General features: G+C 39.2%; 1 long non-coding RNA gene across 2 annotated transcripts; it reads left to right on the top strand.

Annotated features, from left to right (window-relative positions):
* The first annotated feature begins 1,811 nt into the window (after window positions 1-1,811).
* LOC130456509 (uncharacterized) lies at window positions 1,812-26,159 on the top strand. Of its 2 annotated transcripts, none has more exons than XR_008915495.1 (3): window positions 1,812-2,139; window positions 5,758-5,856; window positions 25,674-26,159. It is a non-coding gene; the product is annotated as an uncharacterized LOC130456509 (long non-coding RNA). The 2 variants fall into 2 exon arrangements; XR_008915494.1 differs by lacking the exon at window positions 1,812-2,139 and adding an exon at window positions 4,657-5,032.
* The last annotated feature ends 698 nt before the right edge of the window (window positions 26,160-26,857 follow it).

Here is a 26,857-nt window from a genome sequence, read left to right as displayed (position 1 = left end):
TCTTTCTTTCTTTCTTTCTTTCTTTCTTTCTTTCTTTCTTTCTTCCTTTCTTTCCATTATGGTCCTATCAGCTTACCCTGGGCCATTCAAAATTACTTTGAAGCTTCACTGGACCTAAAGTAAGTATTTAGCAACAGAGGCATGCAATCTAAACCTGATGACCTTTGCCACAAATTCTAGCCTTTGGATCTTCTAAATCCATCATGTAATATCTTAATCCGAAATCAAAACAGTTCTTACCCTAAAAGAGCTTATATTCTAATGGGGGAGGCAACAAATACACCTGCAATTACATACAAAGTAGCTATAAACTAACAGATAAGCATCAATAACTGGACAGATTAGGAAAAGCCTTCCACAGAAAGTGTTAAAGGAAATTGGGGAATCCAAGTGAAGGAAGTAAGGAATAAATACATTCCATGCATGGGGGACAGAGGCATGAAAATGAGAGATGAAGTGTTATGTGTGAGGAACAAAAAGGTGGCCAGTTTTTCTGACCCTAACATGCATAAAAGAGCAATAATGTGTAATAAGAGTAAAAAATAAGATGCTAAATTTTGAAGAGTTTTAAATGCCAAATAGAGGACTTTATGTTGCTTATCCTAAAGGTAATAGGGAATCACTGGGGTATGTTGAGAAGGAGTTGTAGTGACATGATCAGATATGGTTGTTAAGCATATAGTATTTTTTTTATGTTAGGTAGTTTATTACACATAGGCATGCAATCTTGTGACTCCCCAGCCCTACAGTCCCCAGGGCAAGTGCAAGCCCTAGCTTGAGCTTTATGATAGGATGCACAACCTGATTAAAAGAGCAGATTTCTGGGTCTCTGACCTTTATCTGATTGCTGATGCACAAATTCATAGGGACTGTCTGATTGCTGATGCACAAATTCATAGGGACTGAGCAGAAGGGCAGTTTTAGGGTCAATCAAACTAATGGTCTAGACTTCAGATAACCTGCTCTGGGGTTATTTTGATTAGAAAAGATGACTAACACTTATATATATATATATATATATATATATATATATATATATATATAGATACACTGAAGAGTTTTTTCCCTCTTTTATTTTTTATTTGCACTTTAATGTTCAGAAGGCATGCAATACAATATTAATTGTGTAAAATTATGCAAAATATATTTCATTTGGGGATCTCTTTCAGGAAATGATCAAGAGAATTTTTCAATTTCTTGTTTTGCCATCTGGTTCTAAGCCATCAGGTCATTTTTCCTTTACAATTTCTTTTTTTTTTATCATGGGTTTCAGGTGCTGTCATAATTCTTCTTGCATTGCTTTCATTTCTTTTCCCATGTTTTCCTGTACCATTCTTATTTGATTTAAAAAATTTAAGGTTTTTTATGATTTCATTAGCTCTTTAAAATATTCTTGTTGGGGCTTGTGTTCAGTCTACATTTTTCTTTGAAGTTTTGCTGATAGATGTTATCCATTCATTGTTTTCCTCCTGAGTTTGTTTCTTCATCTTCCCTATCACCATGATGATCTTTATGGTCAGGTCCTTTTTGGTTATTGTTTACTCATCTTTCTAGCCTATTTCTCAACTTTGAACTTTCTGTTAAAGTTTGGCTCTACTATGGGCAGAAGGTGTGTAGTTAATCAGAGCATGGAAGCACTATCTCAAGCCTCAGGTTTTTCCTCACTACTGTTTTCAGAGCTAGTTCTGAAGATCTACAAGTTTTTGGTTTTCCAAGGCAGTGTGATCTGGGAAGAGGTATGGTTGCTGCTCTCCTAATCTGCACTCTGGTCCTTATCCACATAGGTCTTCTGATCCTTCACCACAGTACCATTATCATTCCTCAAAGTCTCTGCTCCCTTGTAACTACAAGCACTCCTTTCTACCCCAGAACTATGACCTATAAGTGAATATGAACAATGGAGTTGCCAAACAGTACCTGATACTGTGACCAGTGCTAGTCCCCTGTAATCTCTTTCTGACCAATTGCCCAATCCCATTATCATCTCTGGACTGAGAGATTCTAAAACTGCTGCTGCTGTTGTTGCCCACCATTTACAAGGTCTACAACTGGTGCTGCTGAGTGGGCTCTGAATCAGCCCTCACCCCCATGTCATAGACTTTATTTAGAAGAGGAGTGGAGAAGTGGAGGCAATGAGTGGTATATTTTAATGGAGTCTGGCTAAGAAATAGAAGACATACATAGACCAATAGCCTGAAGTGATGGCAAGTTTTGAAGATAGGGAGACTTGGGTATCTAGGCAAGAGAAAATTAAGAGATAGGGAAATATTGAAGATTATAGGAATGGATGATAGTTGAGGCAATATGCTAGAAAAAGAATCTATGGTATTTGTAGATCTCTATTACTAGAAAAATATTGAGTTAGAGGAGGTAATATTCCATCTCTGCTGCATATTACCTATGTGACTTTGGACAAATTATTTAAATTCTCAGAGCATCATAAATAGTGGTTGTTATACTAAATAACCTGTTTGTTATTGTCCTAGCTCTACATCAATAATCTATCATTCACTGGCTGAAGCTTCCCAATCCAGCGAGAAGCCTCAAGATAGGAAGACAGAGGAAGGATAGAAGTTCTGGATGCCGCGAGGGGGATGGTGGAGTCAAGTTAGAGATATGAGGTGGCAGGAATGAGTCAGAAATCCAGGCCCTTATTAATTATCAAGGAGCCACAGCAATAACTCTGATCAGTGGACTACTCAGAAGGCTTATACCCATCCAGTGATCCAAATTTAATACCACACAGGTCGGAGACATGATAGAGAAAAGAAAGTGCCTGGCTGAAGGCAGGGTCCCAGGTGGGAGAGGTAGATCAGGAAAGGAATCAAAGATGGAGCTTGGCCAGAGGCCAGAGGCCAAGCTCCAGCAAGGACAGCATCAGTAAAAGCTGAGATCCAAGTGAAAGAGAGAAGGCAGAGCTTGCTGTGGCCCCAGTATTTAATCTCTTTGATATGCAAATATACACAATACATAGGGATGATTATCATTGGTTAATGACAAGGTATAGGTGTGGTTTTTCTTAACCAGGTGAACACAAAGAAACCTGCTTTCCCATCTAACCTGGGGGAAGCTGGGGTCAAGGGTCAGAGCCTTTCCCAGCCATGGGCAAGACTGAGCATGCTCTCTTCTAAGCCACTCTGTACATACTAACTGTTTCCCTTGCCCATAGCTAGGGGTGGACTGCTACACACTGGCAGACTATATCTACTAACACTGCCCCAACCCCTACCTATAATCCTCTAATTTAGAAATGTGTAATGTAAGGAAGCCAATGTTACTTCTCATTACTTAAAACCAATGGAAATACATTCCTATTCCTTTTACTATGTCTAGATGACAGCAAGGGATATAGTGGATAGAGCACTAGATTGAGAATCAAGAACTATCAGAGTTCAAATCCAGCCTCTGACATTAACTATGTGACCCTGGACAAAACACTGCCTCAGTGTTCTCAACTAAAAAGTGGGAATCCTAAAAGCACCTATCTCCCAGGGTTGTTCTAGTGATAGAATGAGATGCTATTTGTAAAACATTTCACAAACCTTAAAACACAATATAAATATTAGCTATTATTATTAAGTCTGTTTATTGGTAAGCCCAAAATAGGTTTCGTAATCATGTTCAAATATGTCAAAAATTCTTCAAATGTAACTAGAGCTCCACATAATACCATAGAAATAAATAACATCTGAATCAGTTTCAATTTTTTTTTTTCATATAACCAGACCATTGGTCAACCCTCTAGGTTCCAAGATGAGCTTTATGAGGTATTGGGACCTAGCACTTAAGTCGTTTGTCACTCTGGAGCATGAGTTCCAGATGAATGCAAAGTGCCTAGGATAGGAACTAAGCTAACAGGAAGAAAGTGATAGGTATCAGATCAGGTAAAAAAAATTGAGGGATTGGTTTGTTCCGCTAGTGTAGAACTATGAACTGGGCGTTTCTTAACACACACTTTGGGGGGGGGTTGTATTTTAATAAAAATCCAAGATTTAAAAATTTTTGTTCGAGAAAGATCTTCAAGGAAAGAAGTTTGCTAACTCCAAAATCCAGAGAATGAACTATTTGCAGAAAGATGCCTGAAAAACCTACACTACATCAACAAGATCCAGAATGAACTTTGGGTGTGGTGGATTGAAATGAAGGTTGATTGAACATTTATTTTGAATGTATACTCTTGTGCCAAAGGGGGACTGCCCCCTAATTGGTTTTTGTCAATGCAACAAGCAAAACATTGGTTTTGCTGTCTCTCTCTTCTATTCCCCTCTTCTAACTATTGTATTTTCCTCTTAGAAGGGAAAATTTTGTATGCACCTGCAGTTAGAAGATTTTAGAGGTGCAAGATGATTATGTTTAGTGATAAATTGGGGAGACTAGTCCCCCAATCATCATCAGGGGAGATTGTGAATTTTAGATTTTCTCCACCCCAATAAAATACACAAGCCAGTTTGGGATTTTTATGGTGGGTTTTTATTATAAAAGAAGGAAGAAATTAAGAAGAAGAGAGAGAGGAAAGGGAATTGGACTGCTCTGGCAAGCCAGATAGGAGTTCAGAGGCCTAGACCAAGGGTCTTTCTCAATCTAGCTTGGCTTCCAGCCACAAGGCCTCCTCCGAGATGAGGGGCCTCCTAGGAGGATAGCGTTTTAGGAGGTAAAGGAAAAAAGAAATCAGTCTAAACCACTCACCAAGCATGCTAAGAATGCTGCCATGAGCTCCCAACACTAAAAGAGCCCAACATCTCCGCCAGAGAGAGAGAGAGTGTGAAAACAAGAGAGAAGAAGTGATGCGAAATATATAGACCATTCTTTACATCACTTCCTGCATCTCACATGTACCAATGGTAGCTTGAGCTTGACTTAGGACAGCCCAGGGGATCTGTCAATTGGTTTTTATTTTTCACTTGCTAGCACAGGTTGGTCATAGGCCATCCTCCTCAACACTTAATCCTAAAGTAGGGGTGTATACATTCCTGGTTGCTAATATTTTAAAGACTAATCAGGGTGGAGAAAATCTAAAATTCACAATATTGATGTGAGTAATCGTATATTTTCTTTGGTGATAGATTCTTTAGAGTGAATGAGCCTATGAACAAGAAATATTAGTTGAGTCCAGAGAGGTGGACCATTCTGAAAGAGTCAGGTGGGTATCACAGGTTGGGAAAGCAATAAGTCAAGTCCAAGGTGTCAGGTAAGATAGAAAATTTGAGGGCAGGGGAGGCTGGAAATGATAGCATTTGGAACATGATGAAGATTAGATGTTGTAGGTTTTGACCTTATTAAAACTTGTGCCAAATGTCATGTACTTAATGTATTATGGAATTATAGACATTGGAGCAGAAAAAAAAAACCTTAGCAATACCTTGTTCAATCTTTTCATTTTAAAGATGAGCACACTGAGACGCAAAGGTAGCTTTCATTCTCTAAAAGGTACTCTACTCAAACATCAATCTAAATTGGCAAAATCTCCTTTTTCAAAACATCATCCTCCAATTCTATAGGCCTTAGCCCTTGAGAATAGAAGGGATATAAGTAAACAAATTCTCAGGTTATTAATGCTAGAATAGATCAGTTTTGATGCCCCAACTGATTGTCTAATTACTGTTTATGGCTATCTGAAAATCTGCCCTTACTGCTAATGTCTGCATAGGTTTGAAATGGACCAAAATTAGAGTTCATTTGAAGATGGTCCTAAACCAGATTGAGATATTTGGGGTAGCAAGGAATCTCTTGGCAACAAATTCCTTTTTTTCCCATAAGGTGATGAGGTACACCTATAATTATGAGAAATCATGAACAAGGACTTAGAAAAAGCTGTCAAACTTGAAAAGCTAGGACATCCCCAACCACCACTCACTGGTAAGTTGTTTTTAAGCAGTTATCATGGTTAACTCTTGGGTTTCCATTTGCTGTCTACCACACCTTTGAATTTTATGTGTCCTTGGAGTCTCATCTGGGCAGCTTATCCATGCTGAGATATACTCATTGGAAAGGAAAAGATCAAAATGTTATCAAGTTTAGGACCAGTCAAACTGGCACTCTTGTTCTTCCTTATATATAACATTGCATCTCCCACCTCTATGTTTTTGCATAGTTTGTCTCCCAAACCTGGAATGCACTGTCTTCTCACCTCTACATTTCAGAATCTCTAGTTTCCAACATCACCTTCTATATAAGATCTTTCCTAATCCCCATATATACCAGTGCCCCCCAAAATTACTTCATATTCTTGCATATATATGTACATAAGTAAATGCATATTTACATATATATGTGTGTATATATACACATACATATTGTCTCTCCTGATAGCTCTTTAAAGGCAGGCAGGAATAGTTTTATTTTCTCTCTATGTCCCTAGTGTCATAATAAATGCTTGTTGGTTGATTAATAAGTCATTAAGAAGTGGTCGGGGGGGGGGGGTGGCAGCTGGATAGCTCAGTGGTTTGAGAGCCAGATCTAGAGATGGGAGGTCCTAGGTTCAAATCTGGCCTCAGACACTTCCCAGCTGTGTGACCCTGGACTTAACCCCCATTGCCTAGCCCTTACCATTCTTCTGCCTTGGAACCAAGACACAGTATTGATTCCAAGATGGAAGGCAAGGGTTTAAAAAAAAAAAGTGGTCGGGTTCTCTAAGGACATAATGAACAAAATACTAGAGAGTTGCTGAGACATAAATAACCTCAAGATTATGATGCAATATTAAAAGCAGCCTCGTAGTTTCTGGGGCACTATTATCTAATCACCTGGATTGGATTCTTTTCTCCTCTAATGTCAAATCTAGTAAAACTATGACTCTTTTGCAGCTAACTAAAGAGCTGCAGAATGAGAGTGTAAATTGGAGCCTGTAATTCCTCTTAACTGGCTGATATAGGGTTAATGTCCTCCTTCCTTTCTCGCAAGAATCATAGAATTGAAAGGAACATCAGTAGGCATGGAGTTCAACCCATATCTGAAAAATAGCTTCCTCTACATCATAGCCAAAAAGTAATCATCTAGTCTTTGCCAAAAGACCCCCAAAGAGTAGGGGAACACCCTTGCCTCTGGAAGCACTCCATTCCAATTTAAGGTAGCTCTGTTAACTTTCTTCCTTTTACAAAGCTTCAATTTGCCTTTTTGAAACTTCCACCCATATCTCTTAGTTTCTACTCTCTGAGGGACCAAACAGAAAAGATCTGCTTTGTAAGCATTTGTTTTCCTGACATTTCTTCTGTTAGATTGTAAGGTTCTTGAGGGCAGGTAATGATTTCTTTTTAGGCTTAACCCAGTGCCTGGCACATTGGTATGTGCTTAATAAGTGTTTATTAATTAACTGATTGATCTAATCCCTCTACCACATAAGAAAAAAGCTATTAGATCCCCCTGAGAAGTCTCTTCTCCAGTTTAAATATCCCAAATTCTACCAACCAATCCACATATGACATGAACTGTAGGTCCTTTATCATCCCAGTTGCCATCTTCTGGGCATTATTCAACTAATGGAGAAATGATATGGCCCCACTTAAAGACAAGAAGGAATTGATTTCCTCCCCTACTGTGTACCCATAGAGGTCCCATAAAAAACTGTCAGCTCTGGAATACTGCTTCCATCACAGCCTTCAGGCCCAGATCAATTATGTAAAAGGGAAAAGGTGATTTTTCTTCCAAATTTGGAGGAATACTGGGGGGATAAGAATGTGTGGGAATGTATTATAATTCGCCTTTTGGGGCTTTAATATTAAGATTTTTATTTCCTTCAATTGCTGGATTGAGGCAGGTTATGTCAGTCAAGCCCAGGTGAGATTGTTTGCATACCTGTGGCTAAAAAGAAATGAGCCATGCTGATGTGCTCCATAGAGATGAAACCACAAGCAAAACAAATGTGTCCTTTATCAGCCTTTTCCATCTACAAGCCATTAATACAAAATCCCTTTCTGCAGGAAGTCTTGTCCACAATAAGGTCCAGTAAAACACCTATGCTTGAAGTGACAGATACTTGGCTAGGGGTAACAAAACACCTGAGAGAAAAGGGCTAGGTTACTCCTGGTGAGTTCTGAAACAAGGCCAACTTGGATTTCCCAGATGCTAATCTTACCAGCTACTGCCTGATTTAGGGCCAGCCCTGAGTAATTTTGTATCTCCGGTGGGCAGGAACCAAAGAGGCAAAGGAAAGTTGTAAATTTCCAGGGTTCAAGTTCATCTGGAAAGTTTGAAGACAATGGTTGTCTTGAGATCTGAGGTTATTAGCTGCCTTGACTGAGGCTTCTCCTCATCTTTCATCCTTATCTTGACAAAGAATCATGGGATTTAGAGATCATCCAGTCTAGTTCCATCATTTTTCCACATGAGAGAAAGTAGAGGAATAGGGATCAGCCAGCAACTGTCCAGAGAAGGGTTCAAGGAACTCAACCTTGAACCCAGAAAACTTGGGGGGGCAGCCTGCCAGAGAGGACCAGTGTTAGGGTTTCCCACTCCCCACTTCCCTACCCCCCACTTTCCTTGCTTGACACCCATACCTTTCCTTCACTGTGTGTACCCAAATAAATTATTTCTGCATTTTCCAGCAACCTGTCCAGGTATACTGAGGGATGATCTTTTTGTTCGTGCCTAGTCCTCTCAAATTTCCCCCATGCATTCGAGCAAATGCAGAATGATTTTATTACCTCGAGGAGATCTTAGCAAGCTTTTCTTAAATAAGTCAGATTTTGTGGCCTGAAATATCCCACCATGAAATTCTGGCCAGATCATCAAATTCTCATCTTCTCTGGTCTTTCTTAGGAATTGGGCCTGTTCTTGTGAAAGTTCCCCAAGTAAAATGTCTACATCCTCAAAGCTTGGTTCAAAAAGTTTGAATGCCTGTTTTAATTCCCACAAACATTTGAAAGGTTCTGTGCAGAATCAGGGCATTCTCTTTCATAGGGTCTCTAAATCCTGTGCTGTGAAAGATTTATAGACCTTCATATGTAGAACCCCTGAATCTTGTGTGAATTTAGCAAAATCTCTAAGAGGCATGATTTTTTATGCCTCTGCAGTTCCCTCAGTCTGTATTGGGTCTGTATTGGTCTGCCTGTCTACCATCACTTTTTCTGTGCAAATTCCTACAGTCAGAGCTGTTGTTATTACTGTCTCAGTGCCCTTGTTCTTGTCTTTGTCATTGTCAATATTAGTCTTTTTCATAGAATCTTTCCCCATTCCCAGTTTCTCCATCTTTGCCCTGAAGTCTTGGTAAATATCTGTAATGGCTGCCATCTGTGAGAATACTCTGTCAAGTCTGTTATCCAAATTGTTAATGTCACACTTTCCCAAGATTACTTTAAGTCTTTTTCTAATTATTGTATAAAAATGCCGAATCATCATGACAAATCCATAGACTTCTGGGAACATTGGCCATAAAGATGTCATTTCTATTTTCATTTGTTCCCAATATTTAGTTATATTCATGACTGCCTCCAGGAAATCATGGAATATAGTAGAAATTGCCCCAAAGATTGAGTAATAAAAATGAACCAGTACCACTAGCACCAGGCTAGCCCACAGTATCTTTCGGTGCATTTTGCTTCTCTCCGTACCCCATGTTCACCTCAATATCTGTCTAAGCCTCCCCAAAGAAAAAAAGTTGTCAGTTTAAATTTCCCTTGTACGTTCCTTCACTGCTGTGGGATGGGCTCAAAGAATTCTAATGTACAAGATGGCTGCCCCTCCCCCCAGTCACTCTCAACTGTCAATGCTAATGGTGGATTCTTTGTCCAGCTACCTGCGGTCCACACTGTAATAAAAGGATTTGAGAGGGAAGGATTGAGAGGGAATTGGGGGAATGGAAGGAGAGAGGGAGATGAGGAGAGAGGTAGAGAGAAGATTTTTCTTCTGCTCTCTTTTCTGAGAGATAGGTAGCCAAGTCTTGTCCCCTTGACAGAGGGAATATGTCTCCTCAGCAAATAGTTCTGGGAGATGTAAGACACCCACTATCATTTCCCTTCAGAAACCAGGATTCAACCCACTATCAAGGAGAGATGTGGTTCCTTAGGTTAGGTAATTTGGATCCCTGGGATCCTGAGCTAACCTTCCCCTTTTGGGGAGAGATATGATTCTCCTCAAATCTCCTATCACATTTCCTAGTGTCAGAAACCAACCAGACCTAATTCTAAAGTAGTAAACAATTTATTTGGGTTCACACAATGAAGGAAAGGTAGGGGTGTCAGGCAAGGAAAGTGGGGGGTAGGAAAGTGGGGAGTGGGAAACCCTAACACTGGTCCCCTCTGGCAGGCTGCCCCCCCCAAGTTCTCTGGGTTCAAGGCTAAGTGCTGTAACCATGAAAATGTGAGTTTCAAGACTGTGAGTTGCCAAACTGTAAAGATAATTTTTTGTGTCTTGATTTAAATAAAAAATAAGTGGTCGCCATGGGAAAAATTCCCAAATATGAAAATACCCAAGTCAGCTGGGTTTTATGGAGATTTTAATTAATACAAATTTAGAAATTAAGGAAAGGGAGAGAGAGAGAATAAGAGAAAATAGTATGAAGGGCCTAAGCCAAATGGCATAGGGCTGAGCCTTAAGAGAGACTAATTAATCTTTAATTACTCGCCACAAGATCATCTTAAAGCAAAACTCCAGTCCTTCACTGAAATCCTCAACTCCTGAACTGAGTTCAGAGACCCAGCTCCTCCAACTAACTCCAAATTCCAACTAAATTCAGAGAGCCAGCTCCTCCAAATTAACTCCAAACTCCCAACTAAGTTCAGAGAGCCAGATCCTTTTAAAGAGAAACTTCTCTTATGTCACCTCCCCTAAATTTTCACATCAAAAAATCACAGTAGACATTTTCCCCAGGACTGACCATTCTTAGTCCACATCTTCTTTTGTTATCACCTTCTCTGATTAGATTATATCTTCTGAGTATTTCACCTCTCTTTGCTAAGCTTGCCCTTTGTAAGTTGCTTGACCTTTTAGTGATTAATTTAACCTTTATAGGTACTTAGCATCCTTTTGTATTAGATCTAAAAATAGACCTAGCTTAAGGTTCTAGCTTTACTATAAGTATGAGTTAGGGACTTTGTTCATTGTTCCATCAGGAGTTTACAAATTTATCTTCCCCTAAGGCACTGTCTGAGCAGGGTGGAGTAATTTTAAAATTCCCAATATATTCCTGATCAAGTACCTCCATTGTTTAAAAATGGGGAATAGCTTAACCAAATCTTCTAAGGTAGAGTCTGAGCAGTCTTTAAGATTCACAGTGTCTTGAACCCCCTCTGGCCAGCTGCTGGTTGATCCCTATTCCTCAGCTAACTAGCTTTTAATTCTGGAGTCTAGAAACAGGTATGGGAGAGAGATAAATCTCAGAGGAAAATCTGGATGGCTCTTGCCAGCATGAGTCCAACTCCAAAACCCCCTTTTGAATTCAAGTAGTTGTTCTTGAAGAGTCCTGGTGGAGGTATTTTGGGGTCCCAGAAGGAATAACAGGTCCCAAAACCAATGGGCTCTTTCTCAGCTTTCTGCAAAACCTCCTTTCCTCTTCCACCTCTCAGGTGGGAAGACCATTGACAGTTGGAGCTTTACTCTCTCTGCCCCTCCGCCACTGCTCTTCAGATGATCTCTCCTCTCTTTCTTACATTACAAAAGCAATACTTTTTTTAAAAAAACCTTTACCTTCAATCTTGGAATCAATACTGTGTATTGGTTCCAACTCAGAAGAGTGGTAAGGGCTAGGCAATAGAGGTTAAGTGACTTGCCCAGGTTCACACCGCTGGGAAGTGTCTGAGGCCAGATTTGAACCCAGGATCAACCTCTATGGGCCTGACTCTCAATCCACTGAGCTATCTAGCTACCCCCCCCAAATGCCTTTAGTAATGTAGTTCATGTTCCCATTAGTTTGTTTGGGTTTGGGTTAATGCATTAAAATGCTGACTCATATTGAGCTTGCAGTTCACTGACACTCCATAGCTTTCTTCACAAAAACTATTGACTAATTTTTCATGTTTTTCCTTATCTCATGCTTGTAAAGTCAATTTATAAAAATTTGAGTGGAGGACAGCTAGGTGACTCAGTGGATTGAGAGCCAGGCCCAAAGATGAGAGATACTGGATTCAAATCTAACCTCAGACACTTCCTAGTTGCATGACCCTGGGCAAGTCACTTCACGCCCATTGCCTAGCCCTTACCATTCTTCTGCCTTAGAACCAAAACACAGTATTGATCCTAATACAGAAAGTGTAAGAGTTTTTAAAAAATTGAGTGAGGAATATTTATACCTGTTTTATTTCATCTTCTTAGATTCAACCCAACTTTCTAATCTTTCAATATCTCTTTGAATGCTAATTCTGTCATCCAATATTACTATCATGTTAACTTTACATTTTATAAGCATTCCATTTTTGTTTTTAACCAATTAATTGAAAAAAATTGTAATACAGGACCCAACTCAGATCCTGGGATATTCTATTATAAACTGACTGCTAAGTTCACATCTTGCCATTAAGGACAATTTTTCTATTCAGCCTTTCTACCAGTTCTGAACTCATCTGCTAGAGTTAATCCACATCTGGAGTATTCTGTTCATTAAGATTTGGTGTAAGGAACTTTGGATGTTTAGCCTGAGGAAGAGAGAAGTTGAGGCAGGGGTTCATTTGGGAGGCAGGAGAAATAGCAGCATGGTCACTGTCTTTAGGTTTTTGAAGGACTCTCAAATAGAAGATATTAACCTTATTTTATGTAGCTTCAGAGGACAAAACTAGAAGCAATAATTGGAAGTTTTGTAGAGACAGATTTATGTTTATGAAGGAAATTTTTCCTAATGATAGAAATTGCCCCAAAGTGGAATGAACTGTCAAGGATTTCTGCTCAAGAATAGTTTGGGTCAGACGTCCTTTGAGGTTGCCTCTAGCTCTTAGATTTTGGGATCTTATATGATTCTGTGAAATGAACACTTGCACTTAAGACCTGGTATATGTAGACCCTTGGAAAGGTAAAGCAAGAAATGGAATATATACATTTTGCCTACCAGTCCCAATAAGATAATAGCATAGATTAAGACACAAAGCCACTTGGCTTATTTTCCACTTCATCTGTATTGTAAGATTTCCATAAAAATTGGGGTAGAAATGTTTAATTTCCAGAGAATTGCTAGAAATGATCTACATGTCTGCATTCTGCAAAACTGCAAATGCAAAGGACAGAAACTATTGGTCATCCAAAAAACAACTGAAAGAAGATGCAAAACACATCTGCAAGATATGCCAAATGAATAATTAATTCCATAAATGGTTACGAGATGTAGCAATGACTATCTTTCATGTTGAAAAATACTGGAAAAGTCATATGATAAGAATAATGTACAACAAACAAACCACCTAATTTACTTTGTGGCAACCTCAGTTTCCTTATATGTAAAATGAGGGGGCAGACTAGATGTTTTTCAAAGTCCTTTCTAACTCTAAATTCTGTTTGTGAAGCCTAAGTCCTCACTGACTCTTCTAGCCTAGAACATTTTCATTTTTCTGTTGTGCTTCATTTGGTCCAACATCCTTAGAACCATACTTCCTGATTTGGCTGACTCTTTGAACCTGATTTCTTAGTTTCCTGAAAAAATGGACTCCTCTAGCCCTATTGACTCCTCTCTAGAGTCATCCCATTGCCCCTCAGCCCACCAATATCTTCCAGATTGCTTCAGTTGAACCCAGTTCCTGAGCTTTGTTTCTTTTGCCTAGTGCCTAAGGCATTAAAACTATTCTTGCCACTCCAATTGGTCTTAGCCCCCTGGATCTAAAGAGAGCTAATGCCAACAACTAGGATGGTCTGATAGGAAATATTGCTGCTATCATAGGAATACATCCACACTGTGCTTCTTCACGATGTATTTAATAGCAGAATAACTATAGCTAAGTGGGAAATTCTGTGCCTGCCAATTTCAAATCAAAGTCAATTAAAGCATGAAGGGCGGGCTATACATTTGTTAGTATCATTCTAGCCTCAGTTTCATGTATTCAAATTCATTTAAATTATAATTCTAAGATGGGAATTTTCAGCTGTGCCTTTGTCATTTTTATTGACATCAAAATAATTTAATCTAATTTAACAGTTCTTTATTAAATGCCCACCTTGAAACAGGAACTCAGCTAGTGATTAGGGATGCAAAAACAACTAAAAAAAAGTCTCTTTTCACAAGAAGCTTACATTCTACTGAAAAGAAATGGTATGCACATGAAAAAATTGATACTGGATATAGAAAAAATATAAAACAAAATAAATACTAAAGAATTTGGGGAAAACACTAACAAGCAGAAAATTTAGAAAAGACCTTTTCTAGAAGGTGACACTTTGGGTGAGCTTTAAGTAAAGTTAAGATTCAAAGAAGTAGAGATCATAGTGGGAAACAGGTAAGACATTAGTAGTCTGAAAAGTCATGGAGATGAAAGATGGGATGTCACATATGAGGAATAGCAAATAAATCAATTTGGCTACAACATAGAATGTGTGAAGGAGAGTTATGTGTAATCAGCCCAGAGAGGGAAGACAGAGCAAAATTGTGAAAGGTTTTAAATGTTCCAAACTGAAGTTTATATTTTATTCTAGAGGAAATAGGAAACCAGTGACACTTCTTTATTTTTTTCCATTATTTTATTTGGTCATTTTCAAACATTATTCATTGGAAACAAAGATCATTTTCTTTTCCTCCCCACCCCCCCTGCCACTCCTCCCATACCCAACACATGATTCCACTGGGTATCACATGTGTCCTCGGTTCGAACCCATTTCCATGTTGTTGGTATTTGCATTAGGGTGTTCATTTAGAGTCTCTCCTCAATCATATACCCTCAACCCCTGTAGTCAAGTAGTTGCCTTTTACTCCCACAGTTTGTCCTCTGCTTGTGGATACTGGTTTTTCTCCTAGATCCCTGCAGATTGTTCAGGGACATTGCATTGACACTAATGGAGAAATCCATTACGTTCGATTGTATCACAGTATATCAGTCTCTGTGTACAATGTTTTCCTGGTTCTGCTCCTTTCGCTCTGCATCACTTCCTGGAGGTTGTTCCAATCCCCATGGAATTCCTCCACTTTATTATTCCTTTGAGCACAATAGTATTCCATCACCAACATATACCACAATTTGCTCAGCCATTCCCCAAAGGGCATCCCCTCATTTTCCAATTTTTTGCCACCACAAAGAGCGCAGCTATGAATATTCTTGTACAAGTCTTTTTCTTTATTATCTCTTTGGGGTACAAACCCAGCAATGCTATGGCTGGATCAAAGGGCAGACAGTCCTTTATCGTCCTTTGGGCATAGTTCCAAATTGCCCTCCAGAATGGTTGGATCAATTCATAACTCCACCAGCAATTAATTAATGTCCCTACTTTGCCACATCCCCTCCAGCATTCATTACTTTCCTTTGCTGTCATGTTAGCCAATCTGCTAGGTGGGAGGTGATATCTCAGAGTTGTTTGGATTTGCATCTCTCTAATTAGAAGATATTTAGAACACTTTTTCATGTGCTTATTAATAGTTTTGATTTCTTTAACTGAAAACTGCATATTCATGTCCCTTGCCCATTTATCAATTGGAAAATGCCTTGATTTTTTGTACAATTGATTTAACTCTTTGTAAATTTGAGTAATTAAACCTTTGTCAGAGGGATTGTTTCCCAATTTGTTGCTTCCCTTCTGATTTTAGTTACATTGGCTTTGTTTGTACAAAAACTTTTTAATTTGATGTAATCAAAATTATTTATTTTATATTTAGTGACTCTTTCTTGGTTTTAAAGTCTTTCCCTTCCCAAAGGTCTGACATATATACTATTCTGTGTTTGCCCAGTCTACTTATGGTTTCCTTCTTTATGTTTAAGTCATTCACCCATTCTGAATTTATCTTGGTGTAGGGTGTGAGGTGTTGATCCAAACCTAATATCTCCCACACTGCCTTCCAATTTTCCCAGTGGGTTTTATCCAATAGTGGATTTTTGTCCCAGAATCTGGGGTCTTTGGGTTTGTCATGGACTGTCTTGCTGAGGTCACTTACCCCAAGTCTATTCCACGGATCCTCCTTTCTGTCTCTTAGCCAGTACCAAATTGTTTTGATGACCACTGTTTTATAGTATAGGTTGAGATCTGGGACTGCAAGTCCTCCTTCCTTTGCATTTTTTTTAATGATTTCCCTGGATATCCTTGATCTTTTGTTCCTCCAAATGAACTTTGTTATGGTTTTTTCTAATTCAGTAAAAAAGATTTTTGGTATTTCAATGGGGATGGTACTAAATAAGTAAATTAATTTGGGTAGGATTGTCATTTTTATTATGTTAGCTCATCCCACCCATGAGCAATCAATGTTTTTTTCCAATTGTTTAGATCTAGTTTTAACTGTGTGGAGAGTGTTTTGTAGTTGTGTTCATACAGTTCTTGTGTTTGTCTCAGCAGGTAGATTCCTAAGTATTTTATATTGTCTAAGGTGATTTTAAATGGTATTTCTCTTTCTAATTCTTGCTGCTGAGATGGGTTAGAGATATATAGAAATGCTGATGACTTATGCGGGTTTATTTTGTATCCTGTAAATTTGCTAAAGTTATTGATTATTTCGACTAACTTTTTGGTTGATTCTCTAGGATTCTTCAACTAAACCATCATATCATCTGCAAAGAGTGATAGCTTGGTCTCCTCATTGCCAATTTTAATACCTTCGATTTCTTTTTTTTCTCTAATTGCTACTGCTAGTGTTTCTAGTACAATGTGAAATAATAGAGGTGATAATGGGCATTCTTGTTTTACTCCTGATTTTGTTGGGAAGGCTTCTAGTTTATCCCCATTGCAGATGATCTTTGCTGATGGTTTTATATATATACTGTTTATTATTTTTAGGAATGGCCCTTCTATTCCTATACTTTCTAGTGTTTTCAATAGGAATGAGTGTTGTATTTTGTCAAAGGATTTTTCTGCATCTATTGAGATAATCATGTGATTTTTGTCAGTTTGCTTGTTAATATGGTCAATTATGTGAATGGTTTTCCTAATATTGAACCATCCTTGCATTCCTGGTATGAATCCTACCTGGTCATACTGATTAACCCTTGTGACGACTTGCTGGAGTCTTCTTGCTAGTATCCTATTTAAAATTTTTGCATCTATATTCATTAGGGAGATTGGTATATAGTTTTCTTTCTCTGTTTTTGACCTGCCTGGCTTTGGAATTAGTACCATGTTTGTTTCATTAAATGAATTTGGTAGAACTCCTTCTTGGCTTATTCTGTCAAATAGTTTGTGTAATATTGGGATTAATTGTTCTTTGAATGTTTGATAGAATTCATTTGTGAATCCATCTGGACCTGGGGATTTTTTCTTAGGGAGTTCTTTGATGGCTTGTTCAATTTCTTTTTCTGATATGGGGTTGTTTAGGTAATTTATTTCTTCCTCTTTTAGTCTAGGCAATTTATATTTCTATAAGTATTCATCCATATCACCTAGATTACTATATATTTTGCCATATAATTGGACATAGTAGTTTTTAATGATTGCCTTAATTTCCTCTTCATTAGAGGTGAGGTCTCCCTTTTCATCTTGGATACTGTAAATTTGGTTTTCTTTTCTATTTTTAATTAGACTGACTAGTACTTTGTCTATTTTTTTCAAAGTACCAGCTTCTAGTCTTATTTATTAAATCAATAGTTCTTTGACTTTCAATTGTATTAATTTCTCCTTTGATCAATAGGATCTCTAATTTAGTCTTTATCTGAGGATTTTTAATTTGTTCACTTTCTAATTTTTTAATTTGCATGCCCAATTCATTGACCTCTGACCTTCTTAATTTGTTAATATATGAACTCAAGGACATAAATTTCCCCCTGACTACTGCTTTGGCTGCATCCTATAGGTTTTGAAAGGATGTCTCATGATTGTCATTTTCTTCAATGAAGTTATTAATTGTTTCTACAATTTGTTCTTTAACTGGTTTTGGAGAATCATATTGTTTAATTTCCAAATAATTTTTGATTTACCTCTCCATGTTCCCTTACTAATTATTATTTTCACTGCATTGTGATCTGAGAAGGTTGCATTTATTATTTCTGCTCTTTTGTACTTGTTTGCAATGTTTTTCTGCCCTAATACATGGTTAATTTTTGTGAATGTGCCATGTGCTGCTGAAAAGAAGGTATATTCCTTTTTGTCCCTATTTATTTTTTCCACATGTCTACTAACTAATTTTTCTAAGATTTCATTCACTTCTCTTACCTCTTTCTTATTTATTTTTTGGTTTGATTTATCTAGTTCAGATATAGGAAGGTTCAGGTCTCCCACTAGTATAGTTTTTCTATCTCATCCTTGAGCTCCTCTAGTTTCTCCTTTAGAAATTTGGATGCTATGACATTTGGTGCATACATGTTGAGTTTCCACATTGTCTATACTGCCTCTTATCAGGATGTAATTACCTTCCCTATCTCTTTTAACTAGATGTATTTTTAATTTGGATTTGTCAGATATCATGATTGCGACTCTTGCCTTCTTTTTATCAGTTGATGCCCAATAGGTTTGGCTCCACCCTCTTACTTTCACCCTATGCGTATCTACCTTCCTCATGTGTGTTTCTTGTAGACAGCATATGGTAGGGTTTGGGATTCTAATCCACTCTGCTGTTCACTTGCGTTTTATGGGTGAGTTCATTCCATTCACATTCAGAGTTATTATTACTAGCTGTGTATTTCCCAGCATTTTGATTTCTACTCCTGGTCCTGCCTTTTCTTCTTTCACTATTTCCTTCTACACCAATGTTTGTTTTCAATCAGTCCCCCTAGTTCCCACCCTTATTTTACTTCCCTTTCTACCCCCCTTCCTTCTTATCCACCCCCTTATTTTCCCCCATAGTCCTTCTAAAATTACCCCCTCGCCCTCTCCCTCCCTTGTACTGCTTCCCTCCCTACCAGTCCATTTGTTACCCTTCTACTCCCCTATAGGGCGCAAATCTATTCTCTGCCCCAATGGATTGGATTGTTCTTCCCTCTTTGGGTCAATTTCAAAGCATGTAAGAGTTGAGTATTTCCTATCTCCGACCTCTTTACCCTTCCAGTGTATTGATGTTCTCCCCCCTCCCAACACGAGCTTCTTTGTGACATAAATTTACCCCCATTTGTTTCTTTTCCCATTTCTTTTAATATTAACTTATTTTTTAGATCAAGTTATATATATATATATATATATATGCATATACATGTGTATATATTTATGCATGCATATATCTATATACCTATTTATGTCTTGTCCTTTCATCTTATACAGTTTTTCACTGTTCCCTCTAAGTGTACTTCTTTTAGCTGCCCAGGTAATAACAACAGTTTTTAAGAGTTATCAATGACCTCTTTTCTTATAGGGATACATATCATTTTAACTTATTGAGTCTCTTAAAAAAATTTGTGTGTGTCTGTGTGTTGTTTTGTTTTGTTTTTGTTTTTCCCTCTTTTTTAATTACCTTTTGATGATTCTCTTGAGTTCTGTGCTTGGACATCAAATTTTCTGTTTAGGTCTGGTCTTTTCTTTACGAATTCTTGGAATTCTTTTATTTTGTTGAATGACCATACTTTCTCCTGTAAGAATATAGTCAGTTTTGCTGGGTAGTTGATTCTTGGTTATAGACATAGCTTCCTTGCTTTCTGGAATATCATATTCCATGCCTTTCGGTCCTTCAGTGTGGATGCAGCCAGATCCTGCGTTATGCTCACTGTGGTTCTGTGGTATTTGAATGACTTCTTCTTGGCAGCTTGTAATATCTTTTCTTTGGTCTGATAGTTCTTGAATTTGGCTATAACATTCCTGGGTGTTGTCAGTTGGGGATTAAGTACAGGAGGTGATCTGTGGATTCTTTCAATCTCCACTTTTTCCTCTTGTTCTAGGATAACAGGGCAGTTTTCTTGAATAATTTCCTGTAGTATGATGTCCAGGCTTTTTCTTTTGTCATGGTCTTCTGGTAGACCAATGATTCTTAAATTGTCTCTCCTTGAACGATTTTCTAAATCCTCTGTTTTGTGAATGAGATGCTTCATATTTTCCTCAATTTTTTCATTCTGTTGGTTTTGTTTTATAGTGTCCTGCTGCCTTGTGAGGTCACTTAATTCTAGTTGTTGTATTCTGGTTCTTAAAGAACTGGATTTCATCCCTGGATTTTTGGTCATCATTTTCCTTCTGGTCTGATTTTCTTTGGAAGTCATCTTTCGTCCTCTTTACCTCGTCTTTCATCTCCTTTTTCTCATCTTTCATCTTCTTCACCTCATCTTTCATCTCTTTTGCCTCATTTTCCAGCTGGTTGATTTTGGCTTTCAAGACACTATTTTCTGTTTCCAGATGACTTATCTTGCTGTTAAAGTTATCTTCAGCCTCTCTTAATTGTGTTTTGAATTGCATTTTGAGTTCTTCCAAAACCTGTATCCAATTCGCTGGGATTTCTGTTTTTCCTTTGCTGATCTCTCCCCCTGTTTTGTTCACTCTTTGCTCATTACCTGTACAGAAGCTGTCTATTCTAATTTCTTTCTTCTTTTTCTGTTGTTTGCTTGTATTTACCCCCTTCTTTGCTCCCCATATTTTCCTGTGCTCTTGCTCCTCTCATTTTTTTTTGGTTTTGGGGCTTTTTGTCAGTCTCCCCTCTTGGAGCTTTGTCAGATCTCTCATTACAGTCTCTGGAGGAGGAATGTTGGCTTCCCTGTCCTCTGGAGGCTTTTGATCAGATTAAGTTCAGCTAGGTTGGTCTGTATGTGCTCTGATGCTGAAAACTCCTGGAATGCTGGAGCCAAATGGAAGGTCTCAGCTGCCCAGGCTCTCTCCAGTTCTCTCCAGCTGCTTCCCCTCCACCTGCATTCTACGCTCTGAGCCTGGCCACAAGGTACACCCTCTAGACCAGTGCCTTTGCCTGCCCAGAGGTTCCTGTACTTGCAGGAGGCCCTACACTCTAGTGGGGGAGGGGTCCTGCCCTCCCTAAACTCTGAGGACTCCTGATGGGATTAGGTTCAACTGGGTTGGTCTGGATGTGCCCCAAGGCAAAAACCTCTGGTGAGACTGGAGCCAAATGGAAGGACCCACTGGGTCTGCCAGCTCTTTGATCTCTCTCTGGCTCCTTCCCTGCCACCTGTGTTGGTCGCTCTGAGCCTGGCACAGCCCTGCTCACAAGGTACACCCTCAAGGCCAGCACCTTTGCCCACCCAGAGGTTCCCACTGCCACTGGAGTCTTAGCACTCTAGGTGGGGGAGGGGGAGGGGCCCTGAGACCTTCCTTCTGCCTTCCCCTTAGACCTGAGTGTTCTCGGATTCTGGCTTTGGGGGGCATACCTTTTGAATTGAGTCCAGAAGGAGGGTTCCCCAGCTCTGTCCTGTTGTTAAGTTTGAATTTCAGTCCCCTAGGAGCATTAAGTTTGTGATCGGTAAGGAAGGGTTTTCAGAGGTCTGAATTTTGCTGCTTCTAAGCCACCATCTTGACTCCGCCCCTCACTAGTAACACTTCTTAAGCAGGAGAATGATACGGTCACTTCAAGAATATAAATCTTGATGACCCTGGGCAAGTCATTTAACCCCAATTGCTTAGCCCTTGATACTCTTGTGTTTTGGAGTCAATACTTAGTATTGATTCTGACAGAAGGCAAATGTTTATACACAAATACACTATGTATATGTGTGTGTGTATATATATATATATATATATATATATATATATATATATATATATACACACACATATATAACTGGCAATTTGTAAAGAGTGTCCTGGAGAGGGGGGAAGATAAAAGCAGGGTCACTAAATAAGAGATTCTTGCAAGAGTCTGGGCAAGGTCTGGATATGAGATAGCAAAAGCCTCAAGGAGAGTGATTGTAGTGTTAAAATGATGAAAAGGGGGCTAATAGGAATTCTTGGAAAGGAAACGGATCAAATTCTTCTTTCTGTATTTTTTTCCTACATTCAGCACCAACTGTTCTCTAAATGGACGATTTTGTGGTAGGATAACTGACAAATGCAGGAAGAACTAACTCCCACATAGAAATGACATTTCCTAATAAAGTTCTGTTAGATAGTTTTGATAACTAACCAGCAAAGGTCTTGGAAGGACCACAGATGGGGGTATTGTGGTTCCTCAGATCTTTATCTCAAATTGGATATCCACTAGCTATTTGAGCAGGATAAAGGAGTGTGGTCTCAGATTAGTTTGGGGGAAGTAAACAAGTATAAGGTTTGTGGAGCTGGCAGCACCAAAAGTTGAGGGGATGGTACCCAAGTTGTCTCTCAAGCTTTCCCCTTTTCTACAGGTCTCATTCCCTCTTGGTTATCTCTCCAACCTTTCACCCATAGGCTAAGAGGCTAGTTCACCAGAGGGGTCAACTATTCCCAAGGAAAAAGGGGGGGGGCATATGGAGGTAAACAAATTATAACTCAAATCCTCAGAGATGAGCTTACCTTTAAGAGTAAGCCAGTAGACACAATTAGCCCAAAGCAAAAGCAGGTACTTAGATTGCATAAGAATGGTAGCTATACAACATTTGCCTTATGAGAACAGTAGGTTCATGGGTAGAAAGAAGACACACATGTTGGGAGTCCCCTTCCTTTAGAAAATGCCCCATTTCTGATTTATATCAGTTTTCCAGTGCTCAGAGATTTGTCTATGTGCAACTGGGTGGCGCAGTGAACAGAGTGCCCACCCTGGCACCAGGAAGACACATCTGAAACTACTGAATAACAATATAGATAGAAGTGAAATAATTTGTATAAATAGTAAGACTAACAGGGGAAGAGATAGGCTGCAACTGTGCAATATTACCGACTTTCAAAACTAAGTTTTTAAGATTAGGCATTGACCCAACTCTCGTTTTCCCCGTTCAATCCTTCCCACCCAAACATAACCCTGGGGAGATGTCTATGTTTCCCAGAGTGGGAATCTTCTCTGGATCCCCAACACAAGAAACATCACCAAGAATATCACTAGTCCTAATGTATGATAGGATTTAAGGCCAAGATCCTAAAAAGAAATACATGTAGGCAACTAGGTGGCTTGGTAGCTAGCTGGAGAGAGAACTGGACTTGGAGTCAAGAAGACTTGAGTTCAAATACTTCCTCAAATAGCTATATGATCCTGGGCAAGTCACTTAATCCTTCTCAGCCCCAGTTTCCTTATCTGTAAAATGAGGATAATAATAGCCTGCCCCACCCATTCCAGGGTTATTATGAGGACAAAATGAGATATCAATAAAAGCACTTCACAAAACTTAAAGTGTTATGATAAGTGTTATTGTCATGATTGTTTCTGAAAGTTACAGGGAGGTAAATTTAGAGTCAATATAAGAAAGGATTTGGGGGAGTAGCTAGGGGCTTAGTGGATTGAAGGCCAGGCCTTGAGACAGGAGGTCCCAAATTCAAATTTGACCTCAGATACTTCCTACTTATATAATCCTGGGCAAGTCACTTAGCACCTATTTCCTAATCCATGCCACTCTTTTGCCTTGGAACGAATACACAAGTATTGTTTCTAAGACAGAGAGTAGGGATACCTGGTAGTTAATTTTTGCATTGGGTAGTTAGAGGCCTCTCAATTCTAGGATCCTACTCAGCAACTCCCAGTAGAACTTGAGTAGGAGGGATAAGAAATAGTCAAATTTGTACTAAATATAAGGAAAAACTTCCTAACAACTTAGTTATTCAAAAATGCAATGGGTTGCCTTAAAGGGCAAACCTTTTAGAGACAGAGTACTGTGCCCCTTCTCCCCATGAATGTCTTGCCCAGCCCCCCACCACCATGCCACACAAGGGAGGGAGAAAACACTTCCTTTGGGCTGCTGGGTAGAGGGGTGGATGAAGTAACTGTAGAGAAGGGGAGGGGAATAGCCCAAGCACTCTGCTCCCCTCCAGCTCTACCATCTGTGAGCTGCCCACCTTACCCACTGTGAGCTCCCATTGGGCTGTTGGGCAGAGGGGTGGAGGATGTGAAAAAATGTCATCAGGCATGATGGAGAGGGGAAGGGGAGCAGCTCCACCCAAGTACCTCTGCCTTTCTAGTAAACTCTGGGGGTTGGGGGAAGGTGCTGCATGTGCACACAGAAAGTGCTCTGTGTGCCATCTTTAGCACCCATGCCATAGGTTTTCCATCATTTCTTTAGAGAATAAGCCTGGTGAAATATATAACTCCTAACAGACAGGGGCTGTGACCCTTTTTATGTTTGTATCAATGGTACCAAACAATGCATTATACAGAATAAGTACTTGGTTATTTGTTGAACTGAACATTTATTGAAGAGTGAGTTTCTAATCACTGAAGGACTTCTAAAGGAGATTTAACAGAGATATCCTGGAGAAGATTGTTGCTATTTGAGTAAAAGTGGGTGCTGGCAATTCCTTCCAATTCTCTCATTCTGTGAACCTATGATGAGGGTAATAACAGTGCCAGTGGTGCTTCATAGAAGTATGGTGCAAGGGGGAAGCTGGGTGGCTCAGTGAATTGAGAGCCAAGCCTAGAGACGGGAGGTTTTAGCTTCAAATCTGGCTTCAGATACTTCCTAGTTGTGTGACCCTAGGCAAGTCACTTAACCCCCATTGCCTAGCCCTTACCAATCTTCAGAAGGTAAGGGTTTAAAAATAAGAATAAGAATAATAAAATTTTAATAGAGAAGGAGGAGGAGGAAGAGAAGGAGAAGGAAAAGGAGAAGGAGAAGAAGAAGCAGCAGCAAGATCTAGGGGGCATAACCTGGGAGTCACACAAGTACTTAACTGGAAGCAGGTTCCTACAGTGACTGATATCAGGGGTCTCAATCCAGCTGAGGGTAGATCCCTAAGTATACTGATGTTGACCCTACTCTCCTTCTCCAAGTAGGCTGGGTCTAAGGAAAAGGTCCCGAAGGGGTAGGGAAATGAAATAAGAATTCCTGAGTTTCTGGTGTATTGCTAGCCCAGGCCAGTCTACGACTAAGCTTTAGTTAAGTTTGGACAATCACACTGTGCTCTACAAGGTTATCCAGTTTCATGTTCTGCTATTTGCTTTCTTTTCTCTGCCTTTTCTATCAAAGTTCCTTTTGGGGGGAAAATCAATCTATCTTTTCTTAACTGAACCGAAAGGGGAAAAAGGCCTTTCTACATGTTCTCAGGATAGGTGAGAGAGACTCCTAGTGGCCATGTGGGGTGGTAGCCTCAGCTGTCCAAATTTCACTGTCAGGAAATGGAACTTGGTACTGAAATCAATGGAGTTGGTAAGAAATTTGGAGGGAATCTCTTCCAACTCTTTTAATTTTCAGAGGAAGAAACTGAGGCCCAGAGAAACAGGGGACTGACTGGTTCAAGGTCACACCAATAAAAGTAGCCAATATCTCAATCAAAGTGGAATTGAATTCAAAATTCAGTTCTCCTTCCAACATGATTCCTTGGCAAATTTCCTCACTTCTCTATAGAATTTTCCTACTTTAGCTTTCTCAACCCACACCTCCTTTCATCACAACCGGCATCCTTAATGTCACAAAATCACATTTCAAAACTAGAAGAGACTTCAGAAAGTCATCTAGTCAAACCCCTAACTGAACAAAAATTATCTTTACTCCATCTGCCATAATTAGTGATCCAACAACTTCTTGAACACCACTATGGACATGGAACTCATCACTCACTCCCAAGGAAGTCCATTCCACTTTTAGATATCTCTGATTATTAGGAAACATTTTTTAAATGACACTAGAATTGATCTCCTAACCATGTCTTTTTCCTTCTAGTTCTGAATTCTACTAGGACTTATACAATCAAATGAAATTTATTTCCTTCAAAGAGATTCTGTTGGAAGGATACTCATTCATCCCAACACTGCTACTTCTGCTCAAGCATGCCAGGATTTTCTTTGGGAAATACCTTCCCAAGAAGCTTACAAGACAGTCCCATTACTTGATGGCCATACTTTATTTACCAAAATAATATTAGGTTTAAAAATCAAATCCACTATCACAGGGTGCAGATTTATAACTATCATGGATAAGATCATATATTTAGAAACGGGAAGAACTTTAGAGACCATTTTGCAGATGAAAAGCTAAAATCCAGAGCAGGTAAAAAAAATTGCCCAATGCCACACAGGTAGTAAAATCACAGAACTTCGGCCCTCTGGATTTGAACCTAGAATCTACAAAATAAATAAATAAGCAATAGATAAATCCAGGACTCAACATCCACTGTACCACGTTGCTTAAAGTGCAATCTTTGAAACAATCCTGTGGGGTCAGCTGGGTAGCTCAGTGGATTGAGAGTCAGGCCTAGAGATGGAAGATCATAGGTCCAAATCTGGCCTCAGACACTTCCCAGCTGTGTGACCCTGGGTAAGTCATTTAACCCCCATTGCCTAGCCCTCACCACTCTTCTGCCTTGGAACCAATACACAGTATTGACTCCAAGATGGAAGGTAAGGGTTTAAAAAAAAAACAATTCTGTGAGGGAAGCAATATCAGTAGGGAGGCATTTTTAGGTGGCTCAGTGGATGGAACATCTCACCTAGATTTAGGAGGACCTGGGTTCAAATCTAATCTCAGAAGTTTACTAGCTATGTGCAAGTTCCTTAAGTCTGATTTGTTTGCATTCCTTCATGTGTAAAATGGAGATATAATAATAGAGTCACCTCTACGAGGAGTTGTGAAGATCAAATGTGTTAATAATTATGATGCAGTAACTGCTATATGGATGGTAGGCATCATTATTGCTATCCTCATTTTATAGATGAAGGGATTGAGGGCCCCGAGACATTGAGTGACATACATAAAGCTGCACAGAAATGAGCCAAGACTCAATCCCCTACATTATGCCTCTGACTTCTTTGTCCAGGCTCCTCCCCAAGAAGCCCTGTATTTGGTTGGATGAAAGGGATGAAGCAGTGGTACTGTTAGTATATGGATTAGATATCTAGGTATCTAGG

Source organism: Monodelphis domestica, chromosome 1 (genome assembly GCF_027887165.1).
Source record: "Monodelphis domestica isolate mMonDom1 chromosome 1, mMonDom1.pri, whole genome shotgun sequence".
NCBI classification, from domain to species: Eukaryota; Metazoa; Chordata; class Mammalia; order Didelphimorphia; family Didelphidae; genus Monodelphis; species Monodelphis domestica.
The sequence above is the reverse complement of the archived record's forward strand: the minus strand, read 5'-3'. Positions and strand labels throughout refer to the sequence as shown.